The sequence below is a fragment of the Diospyros lotus genome, chromosome 7 (genome assembly GCF_014633365.1).
Source record: "Diospyros lotus cultivar Yz01 chromosome 7, ASM1463336v1, whole genome shotgun sequence".
Lineage (NCBI taxonomy): Eukaryota > Viridiplantae > Streptophyta > Magnoliopsida > Ericales > Ebenaceae > Diospyros > Diospyros lotus.
In genome coordinates this window covers 7038419-7056904 of record NC_068344.1, presented here as the reverse complement: position 1 = coordinate 7056904, position 18486 = coordinate 7038419, and positions in this window count along the sequence as shown.

Here is an 18486-nt window from a genome sequence, read left to right as displayed (position 1 = left end):
CTTGGAAATAGATGTAATCGAGAATCGTACAAGAGTACTTGTTGCCCTACCTGAAAGCTTTTTCGGATGATATGCCGATCATGTAACTCTTTCATGCGAACCTTGGCCAATCGTGCATTTTCAAATGTCTCGTTCCGAATTTCCTCAAGTTCATTCAATTGGAGCTTCCTAAATAGGCCTGCTTCAGTTAGACTCTTGTTGATCTTTTGAATTGCCCAATATGCTCTATGCTCAATTTTCACCGACAGATGATAAGATTTATCGTATACTAGCCTATAGGGAGACATTCCTAAAATTGTTTTGTAAGATATCCTGTACGCCCAAAGAGCGTCTACTAGTCTTAAGGACCAATCCTTACGATTAGCAGCAACAGTCTTTTCCAATATGCGCTTAATCTCCCTATTGGCTAGCTCAGCTTGACCATTAGTTTGGGGATGGTATGGTGTTGCAACCTTATGCAGTACACCATATTTCTTCATTAATCCTGCCACAACTTTATTACAAAAATGGGAACCCCCATCACTGATGATTGCTCGTGGCATCCCAAATCGACTGAATATGTTTTCTTTCAAAAATTTCACAATAGTCCTATGATCATTTGTTCTAGCCAGGATTGCTTCGACCTATTTGGACACATAGTCGACAGCAAGTAAGATGTATTCATAACCAAATGAATTGACAAATGGGCCCATAAAATCCATACCCCAACAGTCAAAAACTTCTAACACTTGGATCAGATGTAATGGCATCATGTTTCTCCTTGACAGGCTTCTTAACCTTTGACATCGATCGCAACTTGAACAGAACTTGTACACATCCTTGAACAGTGTCAGCCAATAAAATCCACTCTGAAAAATTTTTGCAACTGTTTTCTTGACAGAAAAATGGCCTCCACATGCAAGAGTATGACAAAAATTAATGACACTTTGTTGCTCATGATCGGGTATGCATCTACGGATGATTTGGTCAGGACAATAATTGAAGAGGTAGGGCTCATCCCAAAAGAAGGTTCTGACTTTTCTTAAGAATTTATGCCTATCTAGCTTACTCCAATGGTTTGGGATCAGACCAGTTGCCAGGTAGTTCGCAATGTCGGCATACCAAGGGACAACAGATGATGCATGAATAGCATCCACTTCAAACAGTTGCTCATCAGGGAAATTATCATCGATTGGTTCATCAAATTGTGTGAGATCTTGACCTGGAATCCTTGACAAATGATCAGCCACCACATTCTCTACTCCCTTCTTGTCTCTGATTTCAATGTTGAACTCTTGTAGGAGTAAGATCTATTGGAGGAGATGGGGTTTTGCATCTTGCTTTGTGAACAGATATTTCAGAGCAGCGTGATCAGTAAAAATGATCACTAGTGATCCTACGAGGTAAGATCGGAACTTATCTAGGGCAAAGACAACTGTTAGTAACTCTTTCTTTGTAGTTGTATAATTCTTTTGCCCCTCATTAAGAGTTTTGCTAGCATAGTATATCACATGAGGTTTCTTATCCTTCATTTGCCCTAACACAGCTCCTACCGCGTAATCACTAGCATCGCACATAAGTTCAAATGGGAGGGACCAATCAGGGGACTGAATGATAGGTGTTGAAATGAGTGCATCTTTCAATTTATCAAAAGCATTTTGACAGGAAGGAGTCCATTCAAACGGAACATCCTGAGACAACAAATGGCACAAAGGCCTTGTTATGGTGCTAAAGGAAGCAATGAATCTCCTATAAAACCCTGCATGTCCTAAAAAACTTCTGATGTCTTTCACATTCCTAGGGGTGGGGGGTTTTTGAATGGTTTCAATGTGCCCTAAGACTATGCCCTGTTTCATCATGAAGTGACACTTTTCCCAGTTGAGTATCAGATTTGTTTCCTCACATCTTGCTAAAACCTTTTTCAGATTCTCTAAACATGACTCAAAGTTACTTCCATAAACAGAAAAGTCATTCATTAATACTTCAACAATCTGCTCAACCATTTCAGTAAAAATGCTCATCATACACCTTTGAAAAGTGGCTGGAGCATTGCATAACCCAAATGGCATGCGCTTGTATGCAAATGTCCCAAATGGACATGTGAAAGTAGTCTTCTCTTGATCTTCTAGTGCAATTTCTATCTGATTGTACCAATCTAAGAAACAATAGTAGGCTTGGCCTACTATTCTCTCCACAACTTGATCCAAGAAAGGTAAAGGAAAATGATCTTTCCTTATCACAGAATCGAGCTTTCTATAATCAATGCACATACGCCATCCTGTCTAGATGCGCGTGGGAATCAGTTCATTGTTCTCATTTTTTACAACAGTGACTCCAGACTTTTTTGGTACTACCTGTGTTGGACTTACCCACTTAGAATCAGAGATTGGGTAAATTATTCCAGCATCCAATAGCTTAAGCACTTCTTTTCTGACAACTTCTTTCATGTTGAGATTTAGTCTCCTTTGCATTTGCCTAACTGATTTTGCTCCTTCTTCCAAGAATAACTTATGAGTACAGATCAAAGGGCTAATACCTTGCAAATCTGAAATGGTCCATCCTAATGACTTCTTGTGTCTTTTTAGAACTTCTATCAGTTGTTGCTCTTACTGAGGTGTCAAACTAGAAGAGATCACCACTAGGAATGCTTCCCCTTCTCCTAGAAAGACATACTTCAAATCACTGGGCAACGACTTTCTCTCAGGTGTGGACTGATGGCTATCAGAAGCCGTGAGCTCACTGTCCAAGTTCCTTAATGGCTCTAAACCAGACATCCATGTAGGCTTCTCACTTTCTTTGCCTATGACTTCCACTTTTCTTATTTCCTCAAGATCTTGATTTCCTTCTTTGGGTCTTCTCATGACTTCTTCAAAATAATCATCGGTAAGTGTTTGGATCAAGTCTACCTCCTCCATTTCACTATCAGTGTCCTGATGTTTGGCTACCCTGAAGATATTCATTTCTACAGTCATGTTCCCAAAAAATAGCTTTAACACACCATTCCTACAATTGATGATGGCATTTGATGTGGTAAGGAATGGTCGACCTAATATGATTGGCACGGGAGGTTGAGGCCCCTGATGCGGCTGGGTGTCCAAAACGATGAAGTCCACCGGAAAGTAGAACCTATCAATTTGTACCAGAACATCCTCCATAATTTCTCGTGAAACTTTGACTGATCGATCAGCCAGCTGAAGGGTCACTCTAGTGGGTTTGAGTTCACCTAATCCCAACTGTTGATACACATTGTATGGCAACAAATTGACACTAGCTCCTAAATCCAAGAGTGCTCAATCAACCTTTTGACTTCCTATGATTCATGTAATGGTTGGACAGCCCGGGTCCTTGTATTTGGGAGGAGTTTTCAATTGGAGAATGGCACTGACTTGTTCAGTCAGGAAAGCCTTTTCATGCACATTTGTTCTTCTTTTAACAGTGCACAAATCTTTCAAAATTTTTGCATATAAAGGTGTTTGTTTGATTGCATCCAACAATGGGATGTTGATTCTCACTTGCTTAAACACTTCATATATATCTGTTAGTGTAGGTGCTCTAGACCCAATCAGATTGGGCATGTTGTACACTGACAATTGTAATCATATTATTATTTGAATAAGGAGTTGTTCAAATTCATAAGAAGTCGTTCTATTAGTTTCTTGTTATTATTGTAATAACTGAATGAAACTAGATAGAAGTCCATATGATGTATACTGTGATTAATCTATAAATATGTGAGATGATGCATCACAGTTTCTAAACATCATTAAACGTCCCAAGTCGTAGCAATGTCAAGAATGGACATTGACAATTGCGGTAAGACTTGTATGTGCTATGTTTTTGCTATGTGATAGCAATGGGGGTCTCACACCCATAGGCATGGGGATGCTTAGACAAGTACATATGTGACTAATGTTGGAGAACGTGTCACTGGACATGACTCGCCATGAGAATCCATTTTGGTTATATGTTGATGGAATTCTCATACGAGATGGGTGTAACTAATCCTTGGACTTGAGGTTGTCACGATCATCTCATAAGAAGACCGGTATGCTTTGACATCGTTTCGATGGGCCTAACAAAGGCTGCATGTGGGCGATCGTTGGGTATATTGTGAGGCTTATGGAGATGGGTGTATAACCAAGATGAGACTCGTCTATCCCTTGATAGAGGATGATGTATCTAAGACGCCTTCGGTGGATATTCACTTTAAATCCATGGCCATGGTGAAGGAGATCAATAAGGAGTTATTGATTTACTTTCTAATTAAGTGAAGATATCTAGAAGACCGAAAAAAACTCATGTGATCGTTATCAAGAAACACATCGCCATATTTGAGATCACATAAGATACATTGACGATAGGATAGAATTACACGGTAACCATGCTCGTGAAAGGTTATTTGCGGATTATGAATCCTTTTGAATAATTGGGTAGGCATGATGCCTTGTTAGAGGCCAATCTTGTCCTATGTGTTCGTACCGATACATTGCCAACATATTCAGAAGCCTAATGAGTCATACGCAATAGGCACGGTTCCTGGCTTAAACCAGGAGAGTGGACGTATGGTTAAGTGGGACACTTCGGCAAGAAGTTGTGCCGTCGTAGGTTCTCATGGAAAAAGAACAAATAGACGTAATGACGTCGATATGGCGAGGGGTCGTCATAATGGAAAGAGTTTCCTAAAATGGCAATTGATTAAATTAGGAAGGAATTTCTAATTTAATAATTTTATATTTGTTGGAGTGGCAAATAAGAAATAAAATATATTTGGGCTTAAGTTAATATTTGGACTAAATTAGATTTGGGACAAATATTAAATTAAATATTATATTTGGACTAAATTGGATTTGGGCCAAATATTAAAATAAATATTATATTTGGACTAAATTAGATTTGGGCCAAATATTAAATATTATTTGGGCCAAATATTAAATAAAATATATTTGGGCTTGAATTAGATTTGGGCCATAATATTTTATTTAACCTATAAAAGGATTGGGCCATTTAATTATATTTCTAGTTGGACTAGAATAAGCCCACTTAAGATTCTAATTAAATTAGAATTAATGGGCTAGCCCAATCCATTAGGGTTTTAGAAACCCTAGGATATTTCATTATAAATATCCCTTTATGGGTTGCCCAAAATTAAGAGATTTTTGGTATTATTTTTCAAGAGTTGAAAAATGCATTGCCGTTTACTCTTTCCCGTTTCTTTTGGCATCAATACGAAACAAGGGCGTTCTTTTTACCGTCCATACACAAGCCGCGCAAAGAAGAAGGAGCTAACACTCCTATTCCGCTCTCCTTGCCAACGGACGCGTGCTGCGTATCACGAGTTAGAGGCCGGACGCTTGGACGGCTCGAATCCGCGAACGATTCGATAATCTAAAGATTAGATTTATTTATTTGTTTGTGAATGATTTAATTTCGACGTTGATCCAATCGCCGGGATCGGGGTAAGTTCAAAAATTTTGAACTACGCTGTTTACCCCGTAGTGATCTTGCTTTACTTTCAATATTTGCATTTTGTTGCTCTTTTTTCAAATGACTCAACTTTTGTGGAAAAGGTGGTTTGGGCCTGTATTGAATTTCTTTCCCATCTTCTTTTTGTTTTTCATTTTTTTCATTTTTTTCCACGGTGAATTCATGATCTTTTTGTTCTTCCTCTTTAGCAGCAGGTTGGTTTATCCTAGGATCAATTGATTTTTCAATTAATCTTCCACTTCTTAGGGCAGTCACCGCTTGCACTTGTTCATGAGTGTTGGTTTCACTTTTTGAAGCTTCTACCTGGTTGGTTTGCCTAATTGGGTTAGGATTAGTTTGGGATGGAAACCTTCCGGATTCTCTCACACTCAATGTTTGTATTAGCTTGGTCAACTAGCTCCTAATGTCTTCCATGGCTTTGTTAGTTTGCTCTTGAGTTTTGGCAACTTGATTATTGATGCCTGTTTGACTTTGGATGAACTGGTGCAAGGTATCTTCCAAAGATCTCTTATGAGGAGGTTGGTAAGTATTGGATGAAGAACCTTGATTCTGTTGAAAAGTGTGTTGTTGTGTAGGGAAGGGAGGTTGAGAATGATTTCCAGAATCATTTCTCCAAGAAAAATTAGGGTGATTTCTATTATTGGGATGATATGAATTGTAGTTCTGATTATTCCCATAATAGGCTCCACTCTGATTTTGATTTTGTCTCCCCTCAAAGTTGTGTGAATGATTGTTATTAGTCTGCCCATACAATACCTCCTTGAAAGCAGGTATGGTAGGACATTCTTCAGTTGAATGATCTATTGCATCACACACAACACACTTTACTTCCACTTGATTAACGGATTGCACCTTTTTGGGTTGCATGTTTTCAACTTTCTTTGTTAAAGCAGTTAGTCTTGCATTTAAATCGTCACTCTCACTCAGTTGGTATCTCCCTCTAGATTGTGGATTTTCTCTTGAATCAAGAGCAGATGTTGGACCAACTTCCCAGTTCCTTGTATTCTCAGCCAATGTGTCAAAGAAGTGAAAAGCTTTTTCTGGAGTCTTCTCATAGAATTCTCCATTGCACATTGTAGAAACTAGCATTTTCAATTGGGGAGTGAGTGAATCATAAAAGAAACTGACCACTCTCCATTGCTCAAAAGTATGGTGTGGACAAGTGTGAAGAAGGTCTTTAAACCTTTCCCATGCTTGAGCGAAATTCTCATTTGGTTTACAGGCAAAATTCATGATTTGTCTTTGAAGAGTAGCAGTTCTGTTGGCAGTGAAGTATTTTTTTAAGAAAGTTGCTTGCATTTCTCTCCAAGTTCCTATAGATCTAGGTGGGAGAGTGCCTAACCACATTTTTACCTTATCTTTCAGTGAGAATGGAAAGAGTTTTAATCTTATGACATCCTCATTTGTTGTATGGTCCATGCAAATGCTACATATTTCCTCAAATTCTTTCATATGAGTATATGGATTTTCAAAATCCATACCATGAAAAGTTAGCAACAATTGGATTGTGCCAGGTTTGAAGTTAAACCTATGATGGTTGATGGGAAGAATAATGCATGAAGGGGTTGTCTGCCTAAGAGGATGAAGATACTCCTTAAGGGTCTGATCATTTCTTGATTAATGGGGTCAGGGTCACCGTGATCACTACCACGTGCAGACATGTTGTGTGCAAGATGCATGTTCTCATTGTGTTGAGACATAAGTGATTGATATTCTATAGTTCTACCTGACCTAAGTATCATACACCATATACAAACAAAAATAAAGTAAAAAGAAAAAAAAAAGAAACAAAGTTACCGAATTTATCAGGAGATGCTTATTCTTATTTTTTTTTTCTTTTTGTTTTTGCCCCAATCTCCCCGACAACGACGCCAAAATTTGGCTGCACTCTCACCCTGCAATTAAAACACAAAACAAAACACAATAAAAATTATATATATTTTTTTATTTAGGTGAGAGGGTTATACTCGTCAGTGTATGAGTACAGTTATAGTCCAAATTTAAATTTATATTTTCTGGATGAGTCTAGGTCGTCCACTGAGAGATTTATTTATGACAAAAGAAAAATAATATCACACGCACGTACACGCATTTGAATTGGCAACAAATTTTTTTTATGGTTTTTTAGACAACAGATACTAGGAAATAAAGCAAGACAGAAGTTGAAATAAATACTGGACGTGAGAATATAAAATTGGATAGCACTTGAGTTAAGACAATTTCAACACCAACCCGTTGATTCCCAAATTTTAGCAGACAAGGTTAGTAACATTAATTTAATTTCAGATATGAGGGTTTGTTACTAAATGCAATTAGAGATGATCATAGTTCTAGTTTAAACAATCCCCATACATGATATGCGAGATTCTATTTTAAGCAACTACCATAAATCTAATTACAATTAATATACAAAATAACTAAATTAATCATCCGGGTTTGGGTATGATAGCATTTCCAATTCTAGTAACTCCCATGTATGACATGAAAGCTCTAAGTTAGGCTTACGCTCCAATCCAAACCTAGTGATTTCTTAATAATTAAAACACACTCATACTGAAATTTAAATTAATATTACTCATTTAAAGCGCAGCTTTCTTTGGGAATCATTGGCGTTGGACACTGTTCTTGCCTTAACCCAAGATTAGATTTAGCTACTTATTTCCATTTAAAAGTTAATTAACAAGAATTTAAATGGCGTAATTTAAATAAAAAAATTTAAATGACAAGAATTAAAATAGCATAAACTAACCGGCCATTTAGGCGGTGGATAATTAAAAGACAAGAATTAAAATTGTAGAAATTTAAAGGCAGAAATTAACCGGCCATTTAGGCGGTGGATAATAAAGTATCAATAAATGACATAAGAATTTAAAAGAAGAAAGGAATGAAGTAAGATTACAAGAGAAAACAAGAGAGAGAATAAGAGCAATTCTCTAAGAGAAACTTTAAGAACAAAACTAAACTTTGATTCAAGTAATAACCACCTCCTTCACAAATGCACCCAAGTGAGCTATTTATAGCCCACAAGATGCAATACAAACCACACAATTATTCAACTAAACATAATTATATCTAATAGGCACTCACAAAACATTCACCTAACTAATAGAAGAAAATTAGGTAAAAGACAAAAAAATACCAAAGACTTTAGGTGGTAAATCACTTACAAAAAAAATACAAAACAAAGAAAAGTCTTCTACAAATTAGGCTTTGTTGGGCCTTTGATTGGTCTTGGGCCTTTGGTTGGATTCCATTTGATAGTTGGGCCAAGTGTACTTGAAACATCCTCTAGACTCCATAATTGGCCTTTGAATTTGAGCAATAAAAAATGGGTAATCCAATGTCTTCGATTATGCCCCTAATTAATTGTAGAAGCCAACTTCTTTGCTTCATCCTAAAATAATATGTAATACGAATAATTATTTACTTTAAGCATAAATATAAAGCCAAAATAGGGATATAATTTATTAGGATATAGGAAATATTGACCCTTATCATATATCTTGTGAGTGCTTGAGCACGGGCATTTTAGAGCGTCTAGGGTGTGTCTTACATGAGCACTGCATTGAATGTATATTATTATGTGGGTGAAGCATGGCCTGATGCCTGGCTTATGGGAGTCTTGTATCACGTTTATGCTTACTATACCATTGAATTCTTATTTGTGCATTGCATGGTCTTATTACGCATGGTTATTATTATTACTATTATTACTTTAATGCCAGGCGGGAGGACCACGCCGGGCCGGGTGATGGGAGTACTTACCTAAGGGAGCTTCGGCTCAGGTTTTTTTAGACTAGCTAGGGGGAAGCCCAGGGGAAGACTTGATTTTAGATTAGCTCGGGAAGGTCTTGAGGGAAGACTTGATTAGACTTGAGATTCTGTGTATGTGATTTACGAGTGGAGGGACCGACTCGAGGAAACTTTAGATTTAACATTGGAGAACAAAGTATTTACGCTTGCCAGTTCATAGTAGCGACAAGTTTGTTAGGGACTTGGGTGTCGGTGTCCCCAATGTGGGCTCAAAAGGCCATTATATGCATGTTTATTTTTGCGGTTATTCTTTATCTTGTGGCTCATGCTGTGAATGCATATGTCTTGGACGCATGATGTGCGGGTTATACTGGGGTATTCTCCCTAAGGCTTACTAACGTTTGCTTCTTGTAGATACTTGCTGTGACTTGTGACTCACATTTGCTTTCAATCATTTCAAGTAAGAGGGACGCTTGAGGTGGTGGGTTTGCTTTGTGGCATTGTGTCCCGCTTTTGAGTCCTAGGTTTGTGTACAGAACTATCCTAAAGAAGCGATCCTGGGTGTCATTTTATTTTGTCAGTTTGCGGAGCTTAAGTATTTTGTTGTCAACCTTGTCTGTGTAACTCGTTGCGAGTTGTGTGAAGATAAGGCCTGTTTCTATTGTATTGAGTTTGGTGCATGTTCCTAGCTTGTGTTATTGTTCTATATCATCCTATGGATGACCCTTTCATGGATCCTCTATGCTAGTGGGGGCTCTAAGAGACGGGCCGTTACACTTTGTGCATAAATTGGTGCTTAAGTTATGACCCTTTGCTATTAGAATATCCATGGGTTTGCTATTGTTCATCTAGAATCATTTTAAAATATTTTTAATGTATGTTTCTTGGAATAAACCAAGGGGTTTCCTAAACTGATTCCTTGGGATCTTGACATTAAATAACATAAAAAAGAAAGAAAAAGACATTGAACACAAAATTGGTTTCACCCATGTCCTCATTTCAAACATTCAAGAAAGTCATTTCTTAACACTGACGAGCATCTCTAAATTATTACTAGCTAATAATATATTATCTGCATATAGTGACAATATTTCAAAACTCCCACTAAACCTCTTGGCATATACATAATGAATTTCTTTAATTATTTTAAACCTATTCAAGAGAATGGATTGGTGAAATTGAAAATACCATTGTCTAGATAACTGTTTCAAGCCATAAATAGACCTTTTGAGCTAGTATACTTTGTGTTGTTGGCCTTTGTCTATGAAATCTTCAAGTTGATCCATATAGATATTTTCATCCAAGTCTCCAATGAGAAACATTGTCTAGACATCCATTTGTTGGAGTTCTAGGACTAGTTGAGTTACAATGGATAATATTAAGTGAATTGAGGCAAACCAAACAATATGTGAATAGTTTTCCTCGTAATCTATATTCTCAACTTGAATATAGCCTTTCACTACCAAACGAGTCTTATATTTATCTATGGATTCATTTGTCGTTGTTTTGATCTTGAGAATCCATTTGTTCCTAATATTTTTTTATTTTTAGTTTTTAGTGGGAGGTCTACCAGGTCTTAGATTTAGTTTCTCCTCATAGACTCTATTTCATCTTCCATACCTATCATCCATTAGTTAGTAAATGGCTTTTCATCACCTAGCAGAGTGCATATTAGTGTTTCCCTTTCAATCTTAAATCAATGACAAGCTTAAACCAATGACAAGGTACTAGGCCTCGTGCACTTCTACACACAATGAGACCATTTGAACTCTCTATGTTTTTTTAGTCTAGTTAATACATTCCCTGTATCTAGTACATTAACAAACTGTAAGACATTCTCACTTTAAGTGAGGTCACTCCTACTATCCAATATGGGTAGATCAAGATTAGGGAATTCCCTATCTTCTCTCCTAAGTAGATTTGGTGCACTCATTAGAGGTTCATCTATCTCATAGAATTCAAATTAACATTTCTTTATTTCACCTTTGTTGGGGAAATAATTCTCAATAAAATCCACATCTCTAGATTCTATCTCAATCAATCCATTAACAAACTGTAAGACATTCTTTTTCTTACAAACAAACTGATTCTGATCTTCTCCATTCAAACTGAGGTCACTGCTTATTTTTTATTTAAATATTATTACCTTGTATAATTTGTTCTTAATTGCTTATTTGTGTCCAAGTGTGGATAAATTATTTGTAACATTTAAATTATTATTGTGGATTGTATAAGTTTCCTAGAACTGTTAAAATCTAGGTGAATATAGTTTCCAAGGTAAGATAGGGAGAAAACCTTGGTGTTGGTGATTTTTCTAGAGCTCATTGTAATAAAGGAGTGTATATAGTTTTTAAGGTGAGCTAGTGTGAAAATCTTGGTGTGATTAATGGAACCCCAAGGGTGGTTGAGATCTTGGGAGAGCAGAGTAGATGTGTGTGGAGACACCGAACCATTATAAATTGTCTTGTGCCTCATTTATTTATTCTTGCTATATCTCGTAGCTTGCAATTTATTAATCTCAAACTTACATATACATATTTATAAAATCTTAATTTATTTAAAATTAAATTAGAAGAATTTAATTAAAAGAAAATAATTTATATATATTCTTAGAGAAAATAATAAATCAATAATATTTATTAAAAGGGAGAAAAATTTTAAACACTCAATTCATCCCCCCTCTTGAGTGGCCATACCTTAAGGAACCAAAACTTATAAAAGATGATATATTTACCCTTTAACATATATGTGAAGAAGTGAATTATATTATGTGCATTCACAATTTAGTTATTATTAGGTCAATCGTCCAATCTATTCTTCTTCATACTTATTTTAATGTCTCACAAAAAAAAAATTACACATAAAAAATATATTCATAATGGTTTTTTGTATCCTTATCACTTTCATTGAGAAAAACTTCTTCAATGCTAACTAATATAGAAATTCCCAAAATAAGAAAATCACTAAGTTACCCCTCAAGATTGATCAAGCTTATCTGACCATATATCTTTATTGATAGACAACAACAAGATGACACATGTTCATTTGCCTAACTCAACTTTAGAGGATAAGTATCAGCATTTAACTCTCGAATCCTCACCTTAGAGAATTTGAGCCCTACATTTATCTTTAATTGAGCACGGGAGTATTGGAGATAACTCTAAGTATCTCGACTCACCCCATCTTCGAAGAATTTGAGATTAACTTTACCTCTATCTAGTCTACCCCATCTCTGAAGAATCTAGGAATGGCATTATCTTTATCTGTTTCGAGATATTCACCTCTATCTTAAGATAATCAAGCTTAAGAATCTTGGAAATGATAATTTTGAGTATCTCCATCCACCTATATAAATGTATGGAATGCCATAAGTAAACCACTAAACTTATAACTCATTCATTAAACTAACTTAAGTGCAGAAACTATAATAGGGGAAGTAGACACACCATTTCTTTACAAGTGTTCGCATCAAAACAAAATTGTGGTAATCGATCTCAAATACCATCATCACTAACAAATAAAAATTATAAAACCATAACTGTCATATAATTTTAATGGCATTTGGTTTAAAAAATCATTTTCTTTTCCATTATAAGGATTAAATACTCTGTTAAGGACAAGCATGTTAAGATTATAATCGTGAAATTAGTGTAGAGATAGGGTTGTAAATGAGTCAAGCTTGGGGTTTGGCTTGACAAGAACTCGTTCATGTTATAAACGAGTCGAGTATGAGATCCAATTTGGAGCTTAACTCATAAATGACCCAAGCTTGACTCTATTCGACTCTCAAACAGGCTCACGAACAAACTCGTGAAATACATATTTCTATTATTGTTTTAATATTTTGTTATTTATTATTGAGTTTGTGATAAGGATATTTATGTTTATTTGAACAATGTTATTATATTTATTTTGATAATTTATACTTATATTTGTTAGATTTTTTATTATGTAAAAATAAATTTTAATGACTTTAATTTTTAAAAAAAATCTGGCAAGCCAAGCTCAATCTCAATCTCAAACATTTTTTAGCTCGAGCTTGACTTTGCTAAAATTATAGAGAGGCAAGCTCGAGCCCAACAAAGCTCAACTTGACTCGACTCAATTACAACTCGACATAGAGAAACACAAATGAGGAAAATAATAAGAGAAATTTAATATCTAATGCCTGAAATACTCTCCTTACATTAAATAAAAGACAAAGAATTGAAGTGTTTATATTAAAAAATTGAATCAAAGTTATTTGTAGGATTTGTTGGTAATTTATATTGTTTAACAAAAGAAAGGAAAGTGATATCTAAATGATATGATATGTAATCTTTCCATGGAGCGTATACATTTAGGTACGTTTGTTAAAATGAATAAGATAAAATTATATCAAAATAAGGTTAGAATATTTTCCAAACCAAGATATGAAATGGTCAAAATAAAGGTGAGAAGCATTCAAAGATTTTTATTAAATTATTTGAAATGCACTAGAGGACACATGCATCATTTTTTCTTATATGTAAGGATCAAGATAAATTTATCTAAAAATGAATGGATAAATTTATTTTAAAAAATCTAAATAAGAAGTTATGTGACTTTTTTTTCAAGAGTTGTTAGATAAATTTAACAAATACAATGAAAATTATTTTTGTTTGAAATGCTTTCCATATCTTTTTTTTTTTTCGATTTATGTTTTGGTTAACTAACACTACCGATATGTATTTTTATTCTTATGAAATCGCATCTCCACAATACATGTCTTTTTGTGAAAATTGCATATAAAATATGTTTTTTTAATGAAAGTATATATCTAAAAGATATTTTTGATAAACAAATATTTTTATTTTGTGAAAAGACAAATTTGGGTGAAAATAAACAATCATATCTTTGCTTTGAGAGATATCTTCTCATAAAATTGAATTCGTTGGTCAATAAATACGAAGAAAGATGGGCCCAAAATTCTGGCATAAAACCAATTATGCCATTACACTCAAACTAGTCTTTATATAAATATTGATTAAAAAATATTAAAAAACTAAATTTTAATTGCCAAATATATTTTTTAACTTACACATTCATACCCCGGGCCACACTCCTAGTACATACATATACATGCACAGATCTATATATATAAATATGGCTAATTTTTAAAAATAATTTCATATGCTAACTAAAGACCATTTTTTTTTTTTTTTTGGTGTGGGAACGAAAGGAACCTAAATTCAACATTTTAGGCTAATCACAAAATCAAGTAGAATGGAGAGGATGGGCTGAGCCTAGAACTGGCCCAATTCATGAAACAGTTGTGGGCTATTTAATTACTTAAGCCTGCTTGGAAGTAAGCCCAGCCCACTTCTTAAATTTTACAACTTTCCTATAATTCAACTAAGTTGAGATGTGTGTGCTATAGTGGAATAGGGCCTCTATGCCACAATGATCTTTAAGTACCATTTTATGTGTTTTTTTTCACAATAAAACCATATATAGTCTAAACAAAGTCTTATGTATTAGGGATACCTTTCATTAGTAATTATACTAATTTATAAAATAATGTTTATATCAAAATTTTATAAAATGTCATTTTAATGAAAACATCGAAAATAGGCTTGAGAGCAAGTGGATTAGCCATATTCTATATGTTACGATATCTGTGCGTTCGGAGTCGCATACGATTAATCAAACTTATCAATTATGATTTCAATATAACCTATTTGAGTAAAAAATATCATTATTATTTTGCTTTTCATAAAAAAAAAAAATTCAAGTGATACAGAATAGAGTTTATGCATATTGATCATTCAAAGCATCTAAAAAATCTTCTGCTATAACCCTTGTGAAGCAACATTATTAGCTCGTTGTTGCTAGTAAACCTTTGAATCATATGATGAACGATTATTCAAATAACTACCAAACATCATATTCAAATATAAAATTTCAAATCTTTATTCAAAAGACATCATTAAAAGAAATACCACCTTTAACTAAGTACTAAAACAATCTTTTCGCAAAAGGGTTATTTTGCAGTTGATCCTTTATGTCCTAGCTAATGCATATGTCACCATCTTGACTGCAGGCAAAAGCATTTCTAAAAGGAAAGAGACACAAAATTGCAAATAAATGATGCATATAAATATTAGCATCCAAAGGAGGAGTATGACAAATCACTTGTAGTGGGATTTATGGATAGCTCCATTATGATATTACTTTTCAAAGTGGGCTCTTGACATGAGTTCAAGCCCTCAAAGAGCCAGTAGTGCCCCCACCTCACAAAGAGATATATAGACGTATATGCATGCATATGGGCACATTTTTGTCATGTCTTTTTGCTCACAATATATATATATATATATGATGGAATGTGTACCATGAATGAGAATTTGTATGCTTTTTACCTGCACATGGGAAGCTTCACCTTACTTTTTGAGCATCCAAAAGGAGATAAATGACAAAGCATCCACTGCCACTAATAGGTCTTGATATGGACTCCAACAAGCTAAGCTAGCAAACCCTCTCTTTCCCCTCAATGAGAATGAGCCTTTTCCATCTCTCTGCACAAAGCACTGCTTACTCTTCTCTTCAATAATTGATTCTCATCTTCCCTTCCCTTTGAATTTATCCCTCCATGCCCTCTCCCCATCTCTTCCTTCCACATTTCTTGTACTTCTTTCCACTATATAGTTAGCTCACTATGGGTCACTGTAGGAGGGCATATCTATTGGCATCACTATCCCATAACCCTAATCAATTGCATTCTTCAATTTTCTTTCTCGTTTTGTATCACTTTTGAAGATGGTATTATTATACTAGGGTTGAAAAAAAACATGGAGATAGTTTATATTTATGTTTCTTTGGTTACTAATAAACAAAGGAATAGGTTAAAAATTGGTACTATGATCCCACTTTTCCTAGAAGACTTTGTGATGGGAAATTCTTTCTCTCTATGAACCATTCCCAAAGTTTCAAGTTACACCCAAATTTAACTTAGTCAACCTTGTAAATTAGCCCCAAACATGCTAAGCCTCCCCTTTGGGGATATATGTGAATTGTAGAATCAATAACCCAATAAGATTCAATGGTGAAAGATCAATAAAAAATAGGATTGGACTTGACACCTTTTCCAAAACAAAAAAAAAAATGTGTTTCAATCGAATATCTTACAGCAAGCAAGCATATAATCTCAACAGGTAATCAAAATTCACACTAAAAGAGAGAAAACTCCCTAATTCAAAAAGGAAGTGAGGCAAGCCCTAGAATGTATTTACTCCTTTCCTTTAGGTCTTTGCGAGAAAGCTTCATCTCATTTTCTTTCTTCTAGTATCTCCCTTTGTATTATTCTCCTCGTGGATGATCTCTATTCAATTGTTAATCATCATTCCATCTAAAAATACAATCTCATTTAAAAGATTAAATCAATAGATAAAATGTTAGCTTTGTCTTTATTGCTATTAATTATTTTTACTTTCGTCAAGTGGTGTAATATATAGAATTAGAAAAAATAACTGATCAAGTATAGATTTTCTAGACCACATGGAGTAACATCCAAAAGTTCTAAAACTCTTAGAACCTTTAGTCCTTTAAATTACAAATGTATAAAATTAAGTCTAAATTTAAGAGTGTACAGTTATAAAGGTAGTTACTAGACCTATCAATGGACAACGTCCAAATCCAAAACCATTTCATTTAACCGTGTCTTGTATAAATGATGGGTGATTTATACATAATTAATTCACTCATGTGTACCTTAGTCAAATATGCATATAGTGAACTATATCATAATACTAAACCAATTTTAAATGAACTAAACTAATTAATTAATTGGATGAATTAACAAGAGAAATAAAACTAACACGAAAAAATTAATGCAAAACTAATTAAATTCTTTTATGAGAAAAACTAATGAATGAATGCAACTAGCATTTAGATTTTATTTAATTTAGGTTATGTACTTATCTATTCAATCCAATTTAAAACCAAAAATACCCTTGTAGTATTTTAAAATTATTTGCATGTGATGGGGGATTTCTCTCCATTAATTAATAAGTTTTCACAAATCATATTAATCATTTATTAATTTAATTATATCGTTAAATTTCTAAACGGATGTCCAAAGAACAAATAAACATTAAGTTCTTTAAAAATATCTAATCTCGGAAAGAAATTTGATTCATTAAATTTCCTTGATTCCTACACCTAAACTAATCATCTTTCGATATCAAAGTTTAATATGTAACTTATTTTGTCTATAGATCTAATTTATAATAATCATTCCCTCAATCATACATAAATCATCAAATCATTAAAAGGTAACTAATCTTTTAAATCATTAAGCATAACAATATAAATTTCTCATGTAAATAATAATAGGGTTTTAAATTAAATTAAACAAATAATAACATAATTCTAAGAATAAAATCCTTCTAAACCTTAGTTAAAAGAATTTAGGTAGACGTAAATTAAAATAAAAATAAAAGTTGAATGAAGAAGAGGATGCTCCCTTGCTTCCCATTCTCCAATTTATTTATATTATTAATTGACGCACTCCCCTTCTCCAATTGCAGTTGCAATTTGAATTATTTGAATCTCCTAATCCTCCTTTAATTTGATTTCTTCCGGCTTATCCTCCAAATTTTTTCATAATTAATTATTAATTTTTTAATTATATTATAATATTATTTTTAAAATTAATATTATAAATTAATTTATAATATCTTTTTTTAAATCTCATTCTTTAAATTTAATTCTTTCACTTATTTTCTACGAAAAGATATTCAAATTATATAAAATCTATAAAAATTCAAATTTTAAATAAAAAATAATACAAAGTTAAGCTCAAAATTAGATAAAAATATGTATAAAATTAATATCTATCAATTAAATATGAATTTGATTATGATTACTCGCTTAAACTATGATGTAAATCCCAATTTCGTATATATTAAATATTAAGTACTTAATATACATTTAACATTTTAACATATGTTAAATCAAATATATAATATGTTAATAGTAATGTTATATGTTTTATATTATAATACATTTAATATATTATTCATATCTAGATCATTTATAATATATGAAATTAAAATCAAATTTGGATATAAGTAATCATTCTATGCTTACTACTAGACTCGATGAGACGAATTAAGTTCAGGTCTAGACTTTGTTCATTGACTAAATTAAGTAGATAAAAAAACAGTAAAATAAAATAACTTCATAAAATTTAGAGTTAAATAATCTAAATTTTTATATAAACAAAAATTTAAGTCAATTTAATACTTAATT